The sequence below is a fragment of the Taeniopygia guttata genome, chromosome 5, assembly GCF_048771995.1.
Source record: "Taeniopygia guttata chromosome 5, bTaeGut7.mat, whole genome shotgun sequence".
Classification (NCBI taxonomy): domain Eukaryota; kingdom Metazoa; phylum Chordata; class Aves; order Passeriformes; family Estrildidae; genus Taeniopygia; species Taeniopygia guttata.
The window spans coordinates 45872155-45891472 of NC_133030.1; the positions used below are offsets into that span (position 1 = coordinate 45872155).

Here is a 19318-nt window from a genome sequence, read left to right on the forward strand (position 1 = left end):
AAGCTGTAGTCAGCTCTGGGTCAGGGAGCAGCCTCTGATGAATGGGTCTCTGTAGGCTTTCACAAGCACCAGAAGACTAAAGCTCGTGTATGTATTGGGATCAGGCAATTTTTACAGACAGATAACTTGTTAAGGATGCAAAGGTGTACTATGAAGCATAGTTTTAGGGATGAGTTCACTGGGTGTTGATATGTTTTGAAAGTCTTAGACCTAATCTGCAAATTGCATATTTTCAGGTTTCACCCACTACTGAATATTCATTTGCAATCCAAATATTGAGGGACTGATCTACTTTTGTTTGCAAATGAAGAAGAAAAATATTGCAGGAATAAGGGGTGGATGTGAGTTGAAGAAGAGTATGTGAAGCTCCTTATGGGAAAAAAAATATATTTAAGAAAATTATTGTTGCTTTCTTGCCTCAGTTTCTGTTTCTCAAAAATTTTCTGTCTCAAAGTGATCCTGTTTCTTTGCTCTCTAGAAATCATTTGATAGGAGTCACCACTGTTTTCCAACTGTGCACTTGACCACATCTAAAATGCAGCATTTAGACAGGCAGCAGGAATATTTTAGCACAAACAAGATCCTACAGTGTGGGAGCCACATTGGAGCTGACAAACCCATCTCCTTCTCCTGACCTTAAAAGGATGTCAAGAACTGCAAATAGATGAGATGTTGCTGCAGCCTTTTCAGGAAGATTACTGCCTTCATATGCCCCCCAAGGGCAGGAATGAATTGTATCTTTGTAAAACTCAGGTGACTGTTCTGAAATGTGTGGCTTCACAGAACTACACTGAAAGCAAGTCATATCCTGGCATGTGTATGTGTGGAATGTAGGCAGAGATGTGTCCTTCAATTTGCTGCTTGGCTTACATTCCTCAGGCAGAATAAATATACAGGTACTGTGGTTTATGCAGCCTGCATGAGGGACAGAAGGGAACAGTCAAAAGTACTGTTCTTTCATCTGCACTAAAATGACTATAACTTATTTATTTGCATTTGGTCAAGGAAGGAGGTTGATTTCTAAAGTGCTAACCTCATCTCACAAATTAACAGACTGTTTAGTCCCCTCTTTACTTGGCAAAGGATATGTATGTATATGTAAAGTGCTGATTTGCTGACTGTCTTACAATGACCACAAGGATATGGTGTCAGATTCATATAAAAAGTAACAGATTTTAAATTTTTTGTGAAAAAGTCTGTGGCATTTTGAAAGATGAGGAAATCACAGGAAGAGACGGGAAGAGGATAATGGCAGATTGATAAATATTTGTGTTTAAAAGCACAAAATTACAATTTTAATATCAGATATACCTTTTTTCTATGTATGCTATAATATATTGTTGCTCTATAATAAATACTAAAGGATAATTCATCTTAGTATCTTCAGCTTGGATGTAATCTGAAAGTTATTTCTTTTTAATATTTTATAATTCATGCCAGTTGAACTTCACTGCACAAATATTTACTGAAAATGGAAAAAACAAAAAGGCAAATTCTTAAGTGAAAAACCTATATGCTGAAATATTTGTAGCATGATCTTTTTACTGTCATATCCTTCAGCTGATTTTTATGCATATCTAAAGCAACTTTAATGCTGTAGAAAGAATTTTGCTAAATTCATCTGGGATTGCATCAGGATTTAAGTTCTTATCCTGCAAGCCTGTAAGTAACTTTCTTTTTAATTTGGAATACTGAAGTCTTCTTAAAAAATTAGTTAGGATGTGTGATATATTTTTAACAAACCCTCTACTACAAGTCTGCATACAGCAGCAGACTGATTTCCTATCTCTCAGATTCAGGCCCTCAGACTGTCAGTACCACTGGTGAAATCACTGCTCAACAGCTGCTGGCAGGAAGTTCTGAATACCAACTTTAATTAAAGACTTTATAAATAAACAATGTCAAGGTTATACTTAGTGAACAATTCTCTGACATCTGTTTAAAAAGTAATGCATCTTTTTTTTTTTTTCATATTGAAGTCTTAAGTAAAAGAACCTGCAAAATTTTTGACCCAACTAGCAATGACAGAACTTTCCAAATGAGTAAATTCCACCAAGACACTTTCATTTACAACAATGACCAATACTTTGAGGAAGTACTTATGGAAGTTATTTCCAAGCATTATTGCTCTTGGAAATCCATGAATTCTACCTAACATAGGCACATAGGGCTCAGAGGAGCCAAACTGATTGAAAAACATCCAACCTGACAACACCGGGTAAAGTATACAAAGGTTAGCTCTATCACAGATTGGTGCTGATCTGTGGAAACCTGGATGACCTGTAAACCCACCTATCTCTATTTGTGTCTAATTATTCATTTAAATTATTGCAGGGAGAAGAAAAGCATAAATATAAAAATATTTGAAAATCTGTTTTGGTTGGGTTTTTTCTATTTTTCTTTTTCCTTTTTTTTTCTTTCTTTCCTTTATTTCTTTTTTCTTTTTTGTCTTTTCTTTTTTTTCTGTAGTGGTGTGAGAAACTAGAGTATAAAGAACATAGTAACAGATTTGAAAATACTGGGTAATCGGCAATTTTGTGCATGATACCATTAATTTCTGAATGATCTGATTGGAGAATTAATGCAAATGTATTTAGTGACACAAAGAAGAAAGGTATCATTCTGTATCAAATAACCTTTGTAAGTCAATGGAAATTCTGTAAACCAAACGAAAAGGAAATCCATAAATAATTAGATCTCAGGTTTCAAAACAGGGGAACTTTGTGGTTAGCATATATTTCTGGAAATTCAGTAGAGCAATGGGGCTTGGATATAAAAACCTATGAAGCTGGTATGGCTAGGCTGATAGAATTATTGATTCCTACTGAAATAGGCAGTCTCATCTGTTTTCACTCTGCTTTGCCCACTGTCCTTTCTAAACCTTAGACAAGCAGTCATTTTGGCATGTATCTGACCTCTGCCAGGCCATCTCACCTCTGAGAAAATATTGACTTTTCATGTTTTTATGATATTCTGCCAAATTGTGGAGTAGTGTCTGCTTAGTGAGAAGCCAGAGGAGTGCTTGAGCTCGTGGGAATTGATGACCAGGAGCTGGGGTGGGCTCTGCAGTTGAGAGACCCTTCTGACAGCAGCTGGACATTAGGTCAGCACATCAATCCTGTCTAAACATGCTTGTAGGTGTAAATTTAGCCATACTGATTCTTTCTACACAGTCTGTCTTTACTGAAACCTGAGTTGCTTTGATGCATTTTTCTGTATTTTTGTTTGTAGCTTGAGATTTTATTGATTATTTTCTGTCATTTGCACCAAGAGCTCTCAGGCCCTTTGAGGTTGTCCCAGATCTCCAGCATGCACCAATTCATTGCTTGGTATTACAAGGAATTATATCAAACCTGAGTAAGGAATTATATCAAGCTTGAATGTTGGTCAGTGTCAAGGAGTGTATAGTTTTTAATGGTTTTAAGAGATGCAGTCTTTCTTGCTTTGCTGTAAGGGCATTAATGAAGTATCAGAAATCTCTACTCTCCAGTAGGACTAAGGCATCAGTAAAACACCTGCTGGAAATATATTGTTGCTTTGTGACTTCAGGACTGAGCCTGAGAGAGCTGTAAATCAGCAGTGTCAGCTTCGTAACAGCTGTAGGAGGTTGAGAGTTGAGAATTATGTTCTTTCCTGGGTCATATTCCTTCCGGGACTATGAATAAAAATGGCCTCTGGTGCCAGTTTATGCCAGCAAATTAGTTCATCACCAAGTTGTTTTCACTGTCTAAGGACTGATCCTGGGGCCCAGAGTCCAAAGCAGTGTTTGCTCTGTCTGCTTCTAGTGAATGTACTCCAAACTCCACGCATTTGAGGTGGGTACTTTGTGAAATCTTTCCCTGACAGAGAAACCAACACAAGTGATTCTTCAGTGGAGCAGTGAACAATCCTACTGTACTTTAAACATCTGCTGCAGATACACTTGCCTCTCCTCACAGCCCATCAGTCTACTTTGGTTAACACCTAATAAATCCTAGAGAAACCTTCCTTTGCACATTTTGTTTATAGTGTAATGCCCACGTCTTTGATAGTAATCTCCCTGCAAACATCTGTATTCTCAGTGTCAGACAATGAATTGCTTTTCACACATTTGTGAACATTTTTCCTCTAGGTTAGTATTGCATAAACAGTTTCTTTTTTTAGTTACCTGACAAGACTTTTTACTCAGCAGTGATTTTCATATCTATTTTTAAATTCTTTTACAACTAAATTCTTTTCACTTGTCAACAGATGTCATACTGATCTTTTAATTGCATTTCACTTAACTACAAATAATCTCATAACAGTTTTCAGATGCTGGCTTTTGAATACTTTTCTTTCCCTCTTTCACTGTCAAAACATTAAAAAAGTAATCTGAATCTTCATCTTCAACTGTATTACTTTCCATATATTCCTCTGTCTGCTGAAAACATTATTGTCTCTTGGTACTTAACACCCTGAGAGCAGTGTTATACACAGATGTTCCATCTCTAAACCACACACATTATACATACTAAATCTATGAAAGAAGGAAACTAAGATATATCTTTGTGTAAGGGGTAGAAGTGTAAGTACTTCTCATGCAGCCAATTTGGATGAGCAAGATGTGACTCTGGAACAAAGTGACAAGCATCTAGAAAACTCAACACATTTTTAAAGCAGATTTTTCAATCTGTTGAAATACCTTGCTATACTACCTCAGATAGAGCATAAACTTCTTCTCATGCTTCCTAAGAAAATATCATTTTTCTGTGTCAAAACTTTCTTTGCCTTAACTGAAATACATGAAAAAAAATCAGATAAAGGCCTGTTTCACCAATGTTTTCAGTAGCAGATTTTGTTACTTTCATTCTTCATCCACCTTGTAGTCAGTAGAGACTGAGGTAAGATATTACTTCACAAAAGTGAGGCTTGCCTCCTGCTAGTATCCAGATATACTGCTGATTTTGAGGCAAGCAAATTTTATAAATCTCTGACAGACTTTTCAAGGCATTGACTCTTTCAATTGAAGGATCACTAGGATCACTGTTTGACTTTGAACCTCTGCGCAAGAGGGTGAAAATGAGTGTTATCACAGTAAATCAGACATATGCTGAATCAGTAGTACTGAGGCTTTTTATGTTTTTAAAGTTTGGCAAGTTCTCAAGGAGTCTATTGATTTGTGGCATTAAGGTGTCACACACTCCCCTCTTCTTGTCCATTGTAAAGTTCTCATTCTCATCATGTGTGTGAAAGGAAACACAAAGATGAAAAAAGCTGTAAGGTGGGATGAAAAAAGCTGCAAGGTGGGCTGGACATTCTTGGCACTAACTTCACCCGTGTACTTCAAAGACAAAACTCAGAATCTCACATTATCAGTCTTCAGAGACATAATGACACATCTTGTCCTCTCACACTAGCTTATATCACACTGCAAGTAACATCAGTGGGAATTTTGCTATAGACCCAAGGCAAGGTGTAGCCGCATCCTCACAGAGCAGAGTCCATGCAGTGACAAGCGTGGAATGAATGCACATCTCTTTGTGGGCTGCATGGGCAGCAGGAGGGCTGCACCTCCCTTCCCTTCTCCTCCTCCACCTGCTTCATCAAATTCAGTCTTCCAGCCCATTGCAAAAGTCCCAGTGTGAACACTTAGACAAATTATTTGTAAGAACAGTGTGGCAGTGCCGTTCTGAGCTGAAACAGAAGGTTTTCACAAAAAACACAAAGTGGAGAGAGAATAGGGGAAGAAGGAAAAGGAAGAAAATTCAGGGGAAAATGTGAAAAAGTTTTGGGTTGATTTTGGAAAGAATTTTCATTTCTGAGTTTTTTGTGAACGTTTCCTGTTCTAACCTTTACCACTCATGTCAAGAAATAATATAATACGATATGTTATGATACATATGAACTTAAATTTTTGTGAGAGTAATTAACTTTAAATTTGACCTTTTTTCATTATATAGCTGAAATAAAACCTAACTTTTTTTCATTTTATTTTGCATTCATTACACCAGGTCTATCTTTAGCAAAAAATGATAATACACACCCTTAAAAAATCACAGGATTTTTAAAAATTAATTTTAGCAGCCGGTGTGTGTTAATTAAAAATATTATAGTCTAATAAGCATTCATAATTTGAATGTATCACACATTAATTTGTGTTTCAACTCACACTTTATTTATGAGGTTTATGTGAATTTGGAATTAATTTCATTACATGAACTATTGACTTCCTGTAGTCATTACTGAAGAGTTCCGAAGGTCACAAATAATTTAGTAAGAAGTTAAAAAAAATCATCTTAAGCAGAAGATTTTGTTATCTGCTTCATAAAATTGACAAAATAAATTGGAGAAGAAAAATGTGATTATTCCCCTTATTTAAAATTGCCTAATGCCATTTACCCAATTAGTGGATATAGTGGGTAGTGGCAACAGAGAAAACCAAATTTATGCATATATGAAAGTACTGTTTAAGGCTTTTAAAAGAGAGTGAAAAGGGGTGAGCACAGATTCTATAAAACATAATTTTGTAATTAAAACCAAAGAATTCATTAGAAGATAATCTCATCTATGCTTTATTCAAATAACTGTAATAGTTTTTACTGGTACCTGCTCATTCTTGACATAGCAGTGAATCTGAACCTGGCTGTCTGCTTTGTATTCTGGACAGAAACATGGGACTTTCCATATTTTGACTAAGAGCTTGGATAGACTACTAGATGACCATGTCTCCATGAGCTATGGAAACACCTGTATAGAATTTATATTTTTGCCCTTCTTCAAGCAATTGAATTTTTGGGGAGATAGGTTTGTGTGCTTCATAGCAGAAAGATGCCTGTAAGCTAATATTTACATTAAACAGCTAAAAATCCCAAACAAACAAACCAAAAAACCAACCAAAACCAAAACAAAACAAAACCATGAAAAAACAAATGAAACAAAAAAAACCTAAAAACATAAAACCCAAAAAAAACCCTAAAAGCTCAGTATTGTGATTCAAATGTAATCCAATTTAATCTGCAATTACCTTATTACTTTTGTCCTTTACTTTTTCCTAATGCTGAAGATACCATTTTCCTAGCTATGTCTTCACTGAAAAGTTGTTAGAAACCACTAGTACAAATTTGATTCTGCTTTTCTTAAAATACACCTCAAATTCCATAACAATACTTTGTTCACCAGTCAGGTGAGCAGGAAGCTAACATTTAGATGAAGATGTTACTTCATTTTTCTAATTTATAGCAAAGGCATATTTCTTGAGATTTCCAAAAATTCTTGAGCTTTTCCATAAATTTCAGCTGATTTTTAAAGAGTAGACATATTCATTCACAGATTCATTAGCTAAAAATATTAACAGTACAATAAAGAAATTTTGAAAGTGCTCTTATCTCCTCTTCAAGTTACAGTCTGTACATCCAGTATAGATATTACTAATTCAATTACAGCTTTGTGGAGTACTTTTTTCTACCCAGAATAACCTGGATGCTTCAAGTCAGATATTAATCTCCATCAAACTTTTATGGACATTCAGCTGGAGATAATGTCCATTTTCTGGGACAATATCTTTTGCCACTCCACTACTTGAATAGCCTATTATTTTAGAATACATGTTTATGCTGATCTTCCCTGAAATTTCTGTTGTACCATACTACATTTTCCACAAACTTACTTTTTCCTAAAGTCAGTTAGCTTCAGTATTATTGTGTTTACTTCAGCTAAACTTAGCATATGGAACATATGGCAAAGAAGAAGATGCCATGTAAAGTCTTGGGCAGCTCTGCTGTCCATTCCAGTCTTGCTTTTCTCCACTTGCTTCTTATTCTGTGGAACTTTCTAAAACAACTTAGATGCTAAAAAAGCAATAATTTTAAGAAAGAAATATTAATAATAAAAAAAATGACATAGTTGGATAAGGAACAAGAAAGTAAAACAAAGGTGAAAAATTAGAAACAGATTAATGGCAGCAGGAGGAATGGGACTGTAATAGAAGGAGTGAAACACAGCACTAGTCATGTTTTCTGGTTGTGTAATACTTACCTATTTTGTGTATGAACAGATGCCCTTGCTCTTCACAGCAATGTTTCAAATATAAACCCCATCAGTTTGGATGTATTCTATCAACTTGCAGATTATGTTACTGGAGATCATTCTTCTGTTCCACTTTGCTGCTTGGTTTCTGAAAGATGCATAGAGATTCCCATGTGCAGTCTTCCAGCTAAAATCAAAGACAGCCCAAAAGACACAATAAAGCTTTGCTGAGCAATTCCTGTTCTTGCAATTACAGTGCATTTTCATTAAATGGATCTCCTGAGACAACTTCTCCAGGTGCAAGATTGCTGTAGGTTTGTGGCTCTCAAAGGTGCTGAAATTCTATACCACTTTATTATCCTCTACATCATACTATTTCATACAGCTCTTCTGTCTTGCATATTCCAAAAAAACCTGACCAAGCAAGAAGTTGCCATTTTAGTAAAAATGCCAGCCACACACACAAGAACGTACATCTTACAGTTCCGAGGCATTGAATTATTCTTATTATGAAAGTTCCAATGCAAAGGTACTATCCTTTTAGGGAAAACTATTTTTCCTACTGAAACAATGAGGTATCATACCTAGTATATACAACAAATTAGGAAGTTTTACTGATCTCTAAAAAAAACCAAAAAAACCCCAAAATTTTTCTCAAAATATGGTGTTTGGAACACACCATGAACAGTAAAATTAAAAGGTTTGCTTTATAAATATTTTAAGGTTTGTGCAGAATTTAGCAATACCTTTTTAAGAACAAGAATATTAAGAAGATGTAGACAAGCATAATAAGTGTGCTGAGTTTAAGAGAAGCAAGAAAGGTTTTCTTATTAGTGGACAGCAGAACAGTTCAAAACTAATACTGAGTAAGAGAAAATGCTCATAATTTCATAACATTACTTTTAGGCAATGCAAGAAATATTAGACTCTAATGGTATCCTAGAATATTCATTACTGGACATACATTTCTTTCTACACTGTTGAAAAGGAGTTCAACTTCTGTAACTGAAAGATCCAGATTTTTGTTCAGTATCTGTCTTAGGTATCATCACTTTTGACATGTAATTGGGATTTTTTTTTTTAGTTAGTTAGTTTCATAATGCATCTTGCTTATCTTTTGGGTGCATTAATGTTTCCATATTAGTCTTAGTGCTTTTGTGACAGCTTACCAAATATTTGGCTTTCTTGTGTTAGCTTGATCTTGTATCCTTTATAAAACTTTACATTCTCCCAAATTGCACTATGAAGTTTTTGACATTGTGTTTCTTGTGGAACTTAGGTTAAGCTTCTTTATTAATATACCACTGAAGAGCAAAGTATGTTTGTGACTTTTATATATTATCTATTTACTTTATTTGCTTTGCCTTTTTCCCAAGAAAAAGTATCAGAATTATTATTCAGCAAATAATGATTATGAATTAGTATGATTAACATAATTAAGATAAAAAATAGACAAAATATTTATTAATAGAAATATTAATTTTATGTATTTAAAATTTTTAAATAATGCTTGCAGCACATTTACTTAGAATTTTAGACCACCAAGCTTTTGTAGTTTCCTTATAATAAAAATGAAAATACATTGCAGGTGTCTATTCTCAACATGAGATAGTAATGTAAACTTACCACTGGTTTTTAATTAGACAGTTGCTTTTGAAATATGTTTAATGTGAATTATTTTCATAACTCCTCTCTGCATAAATCACTGTATTGATTTTCCAGACATTAATACTCCCTTAACTGTAACCAAAAATATATATAGGAAAAAGAGACTTAAATAATTCTTTTCCTTTCTTCATTGTTAGGCTGACTTTGAGTATTACATCTTGCACCTCAATAAAAATGTTTGGAGATCCATGCCTGACTTGAATTTAGAAAATACTTAGGGTTAGACTGTAACCAATAACTTTGCAGTTAGCAATATAAAGAAGTTTCCAATTTCTTTTGTGCTTTTGTCTGGACTGAGCACCAAGCAGTCACAGACTCACTAAATGCAAGAAAAAATTAGATTTAGTTTCTTTTATGAAGAGGTTTATGCCTCTCAAAATCTAAAAAAATCTGTGATCCCAGAGCCAGATGCTGTGTATAAGCAGAGAAAAGGTAGACAAAATTTTTTTGAAGTATCCAATCAAAAATATAATTTTTGAATTAATAGAAAAAGAATAACTAATTAAACATAGAAGAGATACTTAGAATGTCTACTGCAATTGTGATCTCGGGGGAAGTTTATGATTCTGGCTTAGTGCAGCGAAATGTAGGTTAATCAAGGATGATTCTCTGTGAATGATCCTGGGTTAAAGAGATGCACAGTATTCAAAGAAAAACATAAAAGCACATTATCTGTTCATCAATATCTGTAGACAGGATATTAGAAGGTCTCTGTCAATCAGAGTTACCGTCTGCTACTAGATACAGTGCTAACAAACAACTCATCTGACTTTAATGCCTACAATATCATGGGTGAACGTGATGATACGGGAGCTGCCTGCCTACGTTCTCTGTTATAGAGGCCAGTTTTGGCCAGTGTTTTGGCCAGTGCATTCATGAGCTGAGCTGTGCTGCTGATGAAAGCACAGTATACCCAAATTAGCATGATTGCCATCAGCAAATGCGGCATCAAGCCCAAAGGTATAATATCAGCAATTAACTTTCTTTTGGACAATCTTAAATAAGTTCAAAATCTTAAATTAAAAGAACACACCGTCTGACAGACTGCAGTACCCAAAGAGTTGGAACAGTTCTTTATAAATGCCCTAGAGAGAATAAAGCTTCCTAAAGGAACAAATAATCCATAAGGAAGAGAGATCTTGTTCTTATATTGGTTATCTGTTGCGTGATACAAAAGAGAAAACAGGAAGAGATGGTTTGCAAAATAGCCTGTTAGAAACAGTGAACTCTGCCCAGTCCTAAAGGCATAGAACAGACACAGGTTTAAAAGAGCAGCCTTGCAAGAAGGAGAAGGGTCTGTCTACATAAGGACACAGCGGGAAATTAATTGAATGGTCTAAAAATGTGAATTTAAATTGCATTCATTAAACCACATAAACAATTATGTGAATACCCTCCCTATACATTAAAGTGACCTAAATCTGATTTAACATAATCTACTTCCAAGGCAAAGTAAGATAAAATGAACTAGGACTATTTTAATTCTGAAATGAGGTGTTTGCACAGCCATATAATGAGGCAAATGCAATCTAGTTACTTAAAATTTGTTTATGAATTACATTTTTTCTGAAGCAAAAATCCTAAGAAATTAGTGTGTTTTGCAAGAAGTGCAACTTTGCTTGCTAACAATCTATCAAAGCATCTATGTTGTACTCAGTACATGAGACTCAATACTTCAACAAAGGCAAAATAGACTAGGGCTGAAATCTAGCTAACACATTGTTTGCTTTGGGCTTTCTTCCTCATTTCTTTTAATATAGCTATTTGAAAACTGAGGTAGAAAAGAGAGTGGGAAAGGCACATTAGATTCCAGAACAGTCACAAAATGAAAGCCAGATATTTATGAGAAAGAGTTGACAAAGGATTTTTCCAGCTAAATATAGTCAGTCTTTCTTAGGCAGGTAGTTTTTCCCAAATAGTGTATGGAAAGATGGGCATGAGCCTCATAGAACATGTCCTACAGTGATCAATACTAATAGATACTTTCCATTCATCTTAGAAGCAGCTACATGCATTGCTGAAGGACAGAACAAATCCCTTAATCTTGTCCTGGTATTAATAGCCTATTAAGATCACATTACAAAAGCTAGCTGTTATCAATGTCAGAAGGAAACTCTTAATAAGGAATTGTCTTAAAACATTACAATAGGACTTTGAATCAAAAAGTTATGAATTTTATCATGTAAGAGAACTTATTCTGATCTCTTCTAAACCTTCCTCTGTTCCTAAATATTATATTATATCAATGAGACTAGGAGTCTCATATTATATTTTAAGCTGAGCTTCTGAGATTAGTGTTATGTGTTTATATTATTCCTCCTCAGGGCAGTCCATTATTTCTGATTAATTTTAATTAAGCCAGCAAATGGCCTTTTATCTCTGTACTTTCAGTAGCTGCTCCGTGTTAACATTTGTTTGAGTTTACATTTAATAAATATCTTAACCCTTCAGCAGCAGCTTGAGCTGGAGTGCTGGTAATGAAGATGTATGGAAATAAGGACAGGAGAAAAGCATTAGAATGAAATGGATAAAGTTGGCTGAGAATTCAGAAAGGCTTGCATAATAAATGATGCTACAAGAATGTCAGGGCTGAATAAATACCAAATTGATTTAACAGAGTTACTTCTTCAAGGTCACACCTAAGACATTATATTTGTGGCTTTTTGCCACACAAATGCTATTTGAATGAGTGAAGAATAAAGCAGTGACCTGGAGAAAAACAAAATATAATCTTAATTTCCATACAATGGCAGCAGTTCTTTTGGATAATATATAATTCTTATGTTTTCCAAATACAAGAGATTTTTGAAATCCCATGTTAAGGGACTAGCTCTTATAATACTGCACAGAAATTTCATATTACCTGCCATCTGTCCCCCATGTAGCCAACTGGAAAGAAGCTATTAAATAAAATCTGTCTACTGATGATAGACTGTGCACTGTCTAGTACCTTCATTAGTTCCTAGAACCTGCATAGTGACTTGAAAGGAGAAAAAGTTTAATAATGATGACAGACTCTACTGAAATAACTTCCTTAGTTTTGGTTGAAATTTTACATTTCCTGCAGTTAAGATTCTAATTCAAGGAAAGCCAATGCAAACAATTTATATAGCCTTCGGTTATTGGATATTGAAAAAGATAATGCTCAGAAGTACGTAATTATTTCTTCTAAAATTCTCAACTAATAAGTATTTTTTATTACCAAAATTATTTTGATAATATAAAGTAATTTAATTTTAAAGAAGCATGGAAAAACATGAGGTTACTTTGAGTTATATATAATTGACTATGATACTTAAAACATGCATAAATTAAGAATATTTGACGTTTTATGCATGATTTTGGATTGACTTTTATCTTCTGTTTTTACTCTCTTTTTTCCAGAATGTTTTATTCACAACTGGACAAAGGTGTTATGAAGCCCTGAAATTCATTGAGAGGTAGAAATTTTAAATCCTTTATTCTTTATCTTCAGACCATGCAGTTCCTCATACTGCATAGGGTAAGCAATATACAATATATTTCTGATAGAGTGCTTTATTTTTAAAAAGTTTTGGTTTTGGTAACAAATGTGCAATTCAATTATAAATCCAAGGTGTGGTTCATGTATGATACAATACCTTTTCTTGCTTTCATGTTACAGAAACCACCTAACAGTTTTTGCTCTTGAACTTTACTTTAAAAGATACTAAAGAAACCTCACCTATTGATCTGTTATGATAGATCTTAAAAGTTAAAGCAGATGATACTGCAACTGAGCCCATTGACTGCCATCAGCTAAACTACAATCTCTAATAAAATTTCCTGTTTCCCTTCATCATTTCAACATTTATGGAGGTCCTTTGACTTCACCAGATTGAAGTTCTAAATTATGATTAAGTTTCAGAAATCTTCATAATGTCTAATTTGTATATTTTGAAACTTCTATTTGAAACTTCTATTGCAAAAATTTTTGCAGATGTTTTGTGGAACTGCTGTAATGTCCCTGTCCTCTAAAATATACCTCTGCCAATGTGAGTACAGAAATATGGTGTTTAAGGGAAAGGATTGAACTTCTGAACCTTTATTTTTTCCATATGTTCTGTGTTACCAGAAAGAAAAAAATATACCTGGAAATGAGTCACTCATAGGCAAAGGCAGATGATCGTCTCTGTGAATCTAGCAGGCAATCTTTATTTTTCGGTTTAATTAATGGAATACTACCACTATGCTTGTACTCGGGAAAATAAAAAAGAAAAAGTAAAACCTCATCACAAGCCTGCAAGGGTTTCTGAACTGTATTTTTTAGACTGCTAAAAAAGTGTGCCTGCAATTTTGCATTGAAAATTCTTCCTTATTTAACTATGTGCCTGTTATAATTAATAATTAGTGTTGGTTGCACCCTAAAATATTTATACTTATTAAGCCTTGTTTGAAAAAAATTAATAAACAGACAGACTTTAGGGTTTCAATGGTCAAAAACTTAATTTCCTCAATAGGCTTTTTCATTTCAGTCATGCAATTTATTGTATGATGCAATTGATTTCTACTGTCAGACAAAGTATTACTTATATCATTATTCTGTAAAGTACTTTGGATTGTGGCTCTGGAATTTTTACTTCCTTTATTTCTACTGAGTTACTTTAGCACCAGCTAGAGCTTTGAGTTTATCATGGGTCATAGAATGCTTTCATAAATAAATATTAAAATGTGGTTATTAAAATAATGTTTTTCATTTATAGTGCAGCAGGATCTAGACAAGTTTACTGAGTCCATTATGTTGAAGTTAATTTCTCAGTTTGATTGTGTATGCCAAAAAAGTAGTGTATACAGAAAATAAATAATATCTTTCACAACAGAAAAATATAGAGACTTCAATGAAGAATTGCATTGATTGGGCACCGTTGCTGCTGGCATTTCAAATGCCAGTTTCCAGGCCACTGGTTTGGATTAGACCTCAAATTTTTTAAATATCTATATAAGACTTTCAAAAAACATACCCCAGAATTCCTGGAAGAATATGCAAGTTATAATTACACCTCTCTTAAAACTCCTTTACTCTTGCCAAAGCAGTGAGGTAAAATATAAACAGGATTCATTTCTCTTGTCTACCCAAAACTTTGTTTCTTTATTTGTGTATTCTTTCAACTTGTCAGTCTTCTTTTGTTTTAACAGTTACAGCAGGAAAAAATGGATCTTTTAATGGTCTATGCAGGGCTAAACTAGATAACATGTTTCAGGGTTATGTGACCACTCCAGCATTTTGCCATTTTAAAGTAATTTATACCTGTTTTGTAATATTGTGTACTTTTAGTGCCTCGAAGGGGAAAAAAATTAAAAAGAAAGAAAGTGAGGGCACAGAAGGCATTTGATGTCTTTTTTATTTTTACAAAAAAATCATTAGGAAGAAACGTGACTCACCAAAATTAATTAATATTTGCACCAAGTTCTTTGAGCTAAATTCTATACTTCAGTGTTTGTATAACTGCAAGTTTTATGGCCAGGCTGCAGGTAAACTTCATCAAAATAAGGGGAAGAACAAAAACAAAATTTTCCTCCCTTTGCAAATGAGCACCTTGTGTTAACCCTTTAACATATAGACATGTCATAGAATCATTGAATATCTCAAGTTGGAAGGGACACATAATGATTATTAAGTCCAACTCTCAGTGCTTCTTTGCTTCAACTTTTAAAGAAATTTTGATACCAGAATAGAAAAAAAAAAAATCAAAGGAGACAGTACTTTGAATTGACTTTTCAAATATTTTAAAATTTTCTATTATGAAAATTTTTCTTTCATAGATTGTGGACAGCTATATGAAACAGCTGATTCTCTTAATATTACAGAGCAGCCTTCTGAATGGTTAATGGCCAGAAACTGCAGCCTTAAAATTGTTGTTGAATGACATCACTGAAGATTTATCAAAGGCCCACACACTTCTTAAGTGGTAGCCAAGGTCAAATGGGTAATGACACTGGAGGTGCCTGTGACAGCCCATGACAATCCAAGTGACACTCCTCTCTGTAGCTGGTCTATGTTCTTTGCACAAGTAGTACCAAGCCTGCCTTTCTGTCAGACAGCAGAGGCAGTTGATGGAAACCTCAGTGCCCATAGAGTCTTGTTGCCTCTGCCAGCCTCAGAGACTGACACAAAACCCTGAACACCAGCCCCCATTTATAGCCCACTGAATGTTTTTCAGCCATGGAAAGAAACAGCCAGAGCACTGTCTTGTGTTACTTCAAAGATCCCTTAGTGCAGAACAAAATACTGCCAATGCTTCTGCATATTCTGAATCCAATGTCTAGGCCTTGTTGGAAGAGTGGACAATCCCACATGAAAAACCAAGTTAGGTCATTGTGATCGTTATCACCCTCCACTGAATACCAGAGGAATAAGTAATGAGCAGGCACTTGTTGCAAATTGTTAGGGAGACGTGTCTTTTATGTTTTATGCAAAATAAAAGATGTGACTGGAATGCAAGACAACATTGGTTTGATTCCTTGCACCTGGAGTTTGGGCCTTGTTTGTATCTTTCTCCTTTTCATGTCAAATGTGGACCTCCTCATCCAGTTTCTTAATTTTTACAATATGTGTTTTTTCACTTTTTATTTAGCTATGTCATAGGTGAAGGTATTTGAAGTAATATCTCATTCCCTTTGTGATTTATTTACACATGGCACACTCACACCATAGCTGTAATTGTCTGGAGAATAACGATTCAGAGCATGAAAACTTTCAGTGTATGGCATTTGTTTTCATTCTGCATGGGATCTAAACCAAAACAATCCCAAAACTTTTAAAAAAGAAAGAAAAAAAGAAAGAATAAAAGAAAGAAAAAAAGAAAGAAAAAAGGAAAGAAAAAAAGAAAGAAAAAAGAAAGAAAAAAGAAAGAAAAGTGTGTCAAAACAGATGCTTTAAGAAGGGGAAAAAATCCTAGTGTTTTTAGCCTTTCTCTTTCTGATTGTCTCAGTGTCAGCAAAAGTAATCAGTTGAACATGTATCTTAAAGTTTACCCTGCATAAAAGGACTGTGAAAGTAAAATGCTTCTAGTAAAATATCCCAGTTTTTGAAATGAATCAATGAAGAATTAAATCAATATATATTATCTCAATGTTATTAGTATAGGTATGCCTAGAAATAGTTCATAACCCACTCTCATACCTTTCCTTCTCAACAGATAATATGTATGTATCTCTTTCAGAAGAAGCACATTAAAGTAATCACAGAAACAAAAATATATTTGTGAATATAAGGCTGTCATTTGCATTTTGCTATATGTCCAAATTTAACACACATATAACATGTATTGAATTCAGTTCATTTCCTTTTTCCTGACAGACTCATTCTTTGCACTGGTTGCTAGTAGGAATCACCTAAAGGATGTGAGGCAGAACAATAGCAGTAGGAAGGTTAGTAAAACCCTGCTGTAAAGACAGCAAAATGTGTCTTGTGTACATATCAACATCACAAGTCAAAGTGATATGAATATATGTGCATAGGTCTATTATGCGAACAAGTGATAGACATTGAAGGAAAAAATTTCCTCTTTACTAGCCAATCTCCAGAACATATATTTATGAAACAATATTCATAGGAGTTCTCTGAAAATACTTCACTCTTTTGTTTCTCCATCTCAGCAGAGTGTTTTTCTTCCCTAGGAGCAGCAAGAGGGGAGCGTCCACTTCATAGATCTACAATGTTTTTGAGGACTCTGCTCTTCCCAGGAGCCACCAACCTACTGTACTAACAGCGTTAAAGAGAATAAAAATTGTGTCCTGTATTGCTAGTTGGAAGAATTATCAAAGCTTTGTTTTACACACCGCCAAGTTATAGAAACAGAAGTCTGAACAGAAAAAAAATACTCTAGTACACTGCCTACTGTGTCCTGAGTTCTGGTTGGAGCAGAAATAAAATGTTGCATTTTAATAAATGCTGTTTTCTTGATGTGTGAAAACTGTTGCTGTTGGAACTGAAGTCTGGTCTGAATATAGTTTTTTTTTAACTGGCAAAATGCTGTTGGCTTGGTTATTTTTTTCCCTTTATACTGAGAAATATGCAATTATGAACTTATTTATATCAGTTCTACTTCTTAGAGAAGAAGAAATTAACTATTAGTGAACACAATTTCATATCATTAAGCCAGTAATCAAAACCATACTTAAGAAATTGCACTACAAAAATCTTTTGATATAGTCATAACAGTGCAAGTTTTGTGTATAAACCCTTTGGAATGCAGCAAGTATCCTGCTGATCTGTATTCATTACTGGCATTATTGGCACCCTCTGACAGAGCCTCCACAATATTCGTAATGCTTCTGCTTGTTTTTTATTACTTCCCATTCTCATCATAGCTAAATAGAAAAGTTGTGAAGAAGACAGCATTGAAAATAGTCAAATTAAATATTTAATAAGTATATAATAATTCATAAAATGTTGATTTATCTTTTGATGAAGCTTTCTGAGTAGTGAATTATGAAGGGTTTGGTAGCATAAAGAGAGAAGTGCATTTTAGAATTACCTGAACCAGTTTGCATACTATTTCTCTACCAATGGAAGCAGAGGAAGTCCTTTCGTTCCCATATTATTTTCCATAGATGGTCCTCTCTTTAAGGCTACTCTTTTCAGTATTATACAATTTATTTTCTTTGGTGGGGAATAAAAACATGCATTCTTTTCTCCCTGATAAAATGAGCAGAAATTCAAATCAAGCTTCCACACATGAAAAAATAAAAATCTTTTTAATTCACACTTTACAGGCCATATTTGACTATCTGCTAAGTTTCTAAACAAGCTGTTCCTTATTATGAACAGTATTGCCTGCATAAAACTTAATTATAACAGAATCACCATTATTCACCTTGATTTTTCCATCTTAATTTTGACTTCTCTCCTTTAAGCAATAGTAAAGGTATCAAATTCAATGCTGTTTACAACAGTTGGGTCATTCAGTCAATAATTTAAGAATAAAAATTAAACAGATTGACATTGTAACAAATAGCAGTCTATTGATAACCTTAACTGGTACAGGAACCTAAGCCCTTGTGATCTGTTTTACCAATTAACTATATTATAATTTTGGTATGTTTATAGACAGAAGCTGATAAATTGACTAGGTGCCTCTGCCATTTTTTCACTTGTCTTAGTTAAAGTGCAGGATCTTTATTAAGCAGAACTACCTTTTTGTTTGAAAGATCTTTGTTTTGTCAATACAGGTTTCGAATTGTCATGCTGATTTAAGCCTCATTAAAAGCCTGATAATGCAAAAAGCAAGTAAAACAAATATGCAATAAAAAGTGAGGTGCTGTAATACCTTAGGCATCTTTATAGGCTTCACTTCCGGTGAAGAGTAGCTACCCATAACTAAATTTTGTACAAATTAAACTAAGTTTTGTAATGTCTGTAAAAACATTTACCAATATTTACCAAATTTTTTGGCACTTTTTTTTTTTTTTTTTTTTTCCTAATAGAGCTGTTGAGAATGAACTTGCCAGTTTGAACTTTGAAAGAGTTTTTTACAGGTTTTCATTACAAGGTATACTTTTAGGTCTTCGTGAATAAAAAATATCCAGCCACTTAGTTTGTGAAAAAATACCATTTGCTCTCTGCTGACTTTTAAGATCCTTAAATTACTTCTGGGTTTTAAAGAGTCTCAAGAAATCAGGAGGTTTTAGGTAGAAAGTTCAA

The 19318-nt window shown here is 34.1% G+C and overlaps 1 long non-coding RNA gene across 1 annotated transcript in view; it reads left to right on the forward strand.

Annotated features, from left to right (window-relative positions):
* The window catches only part of LOC140684321 (uncharacterized), a 61665-nt gene extending 42664 nt beyond the window's left edge, over positions 1 to 19001 (forward strand). The window contains exons 2-3 of the long non-coding RNA XR_012056451.1: positions 13039 to 13156; positions 17293 to 19001. This is a non-coding gene — a long non-coding RNA (uncharacterized lncRNA). The remainder of the gene's footprint in view (positions 1 to 13038; positions 13157 to 17292) is intronic.
* The last annotated feature ends 317 nt before the right edge of the window (positions 19002 to 19318 follow it).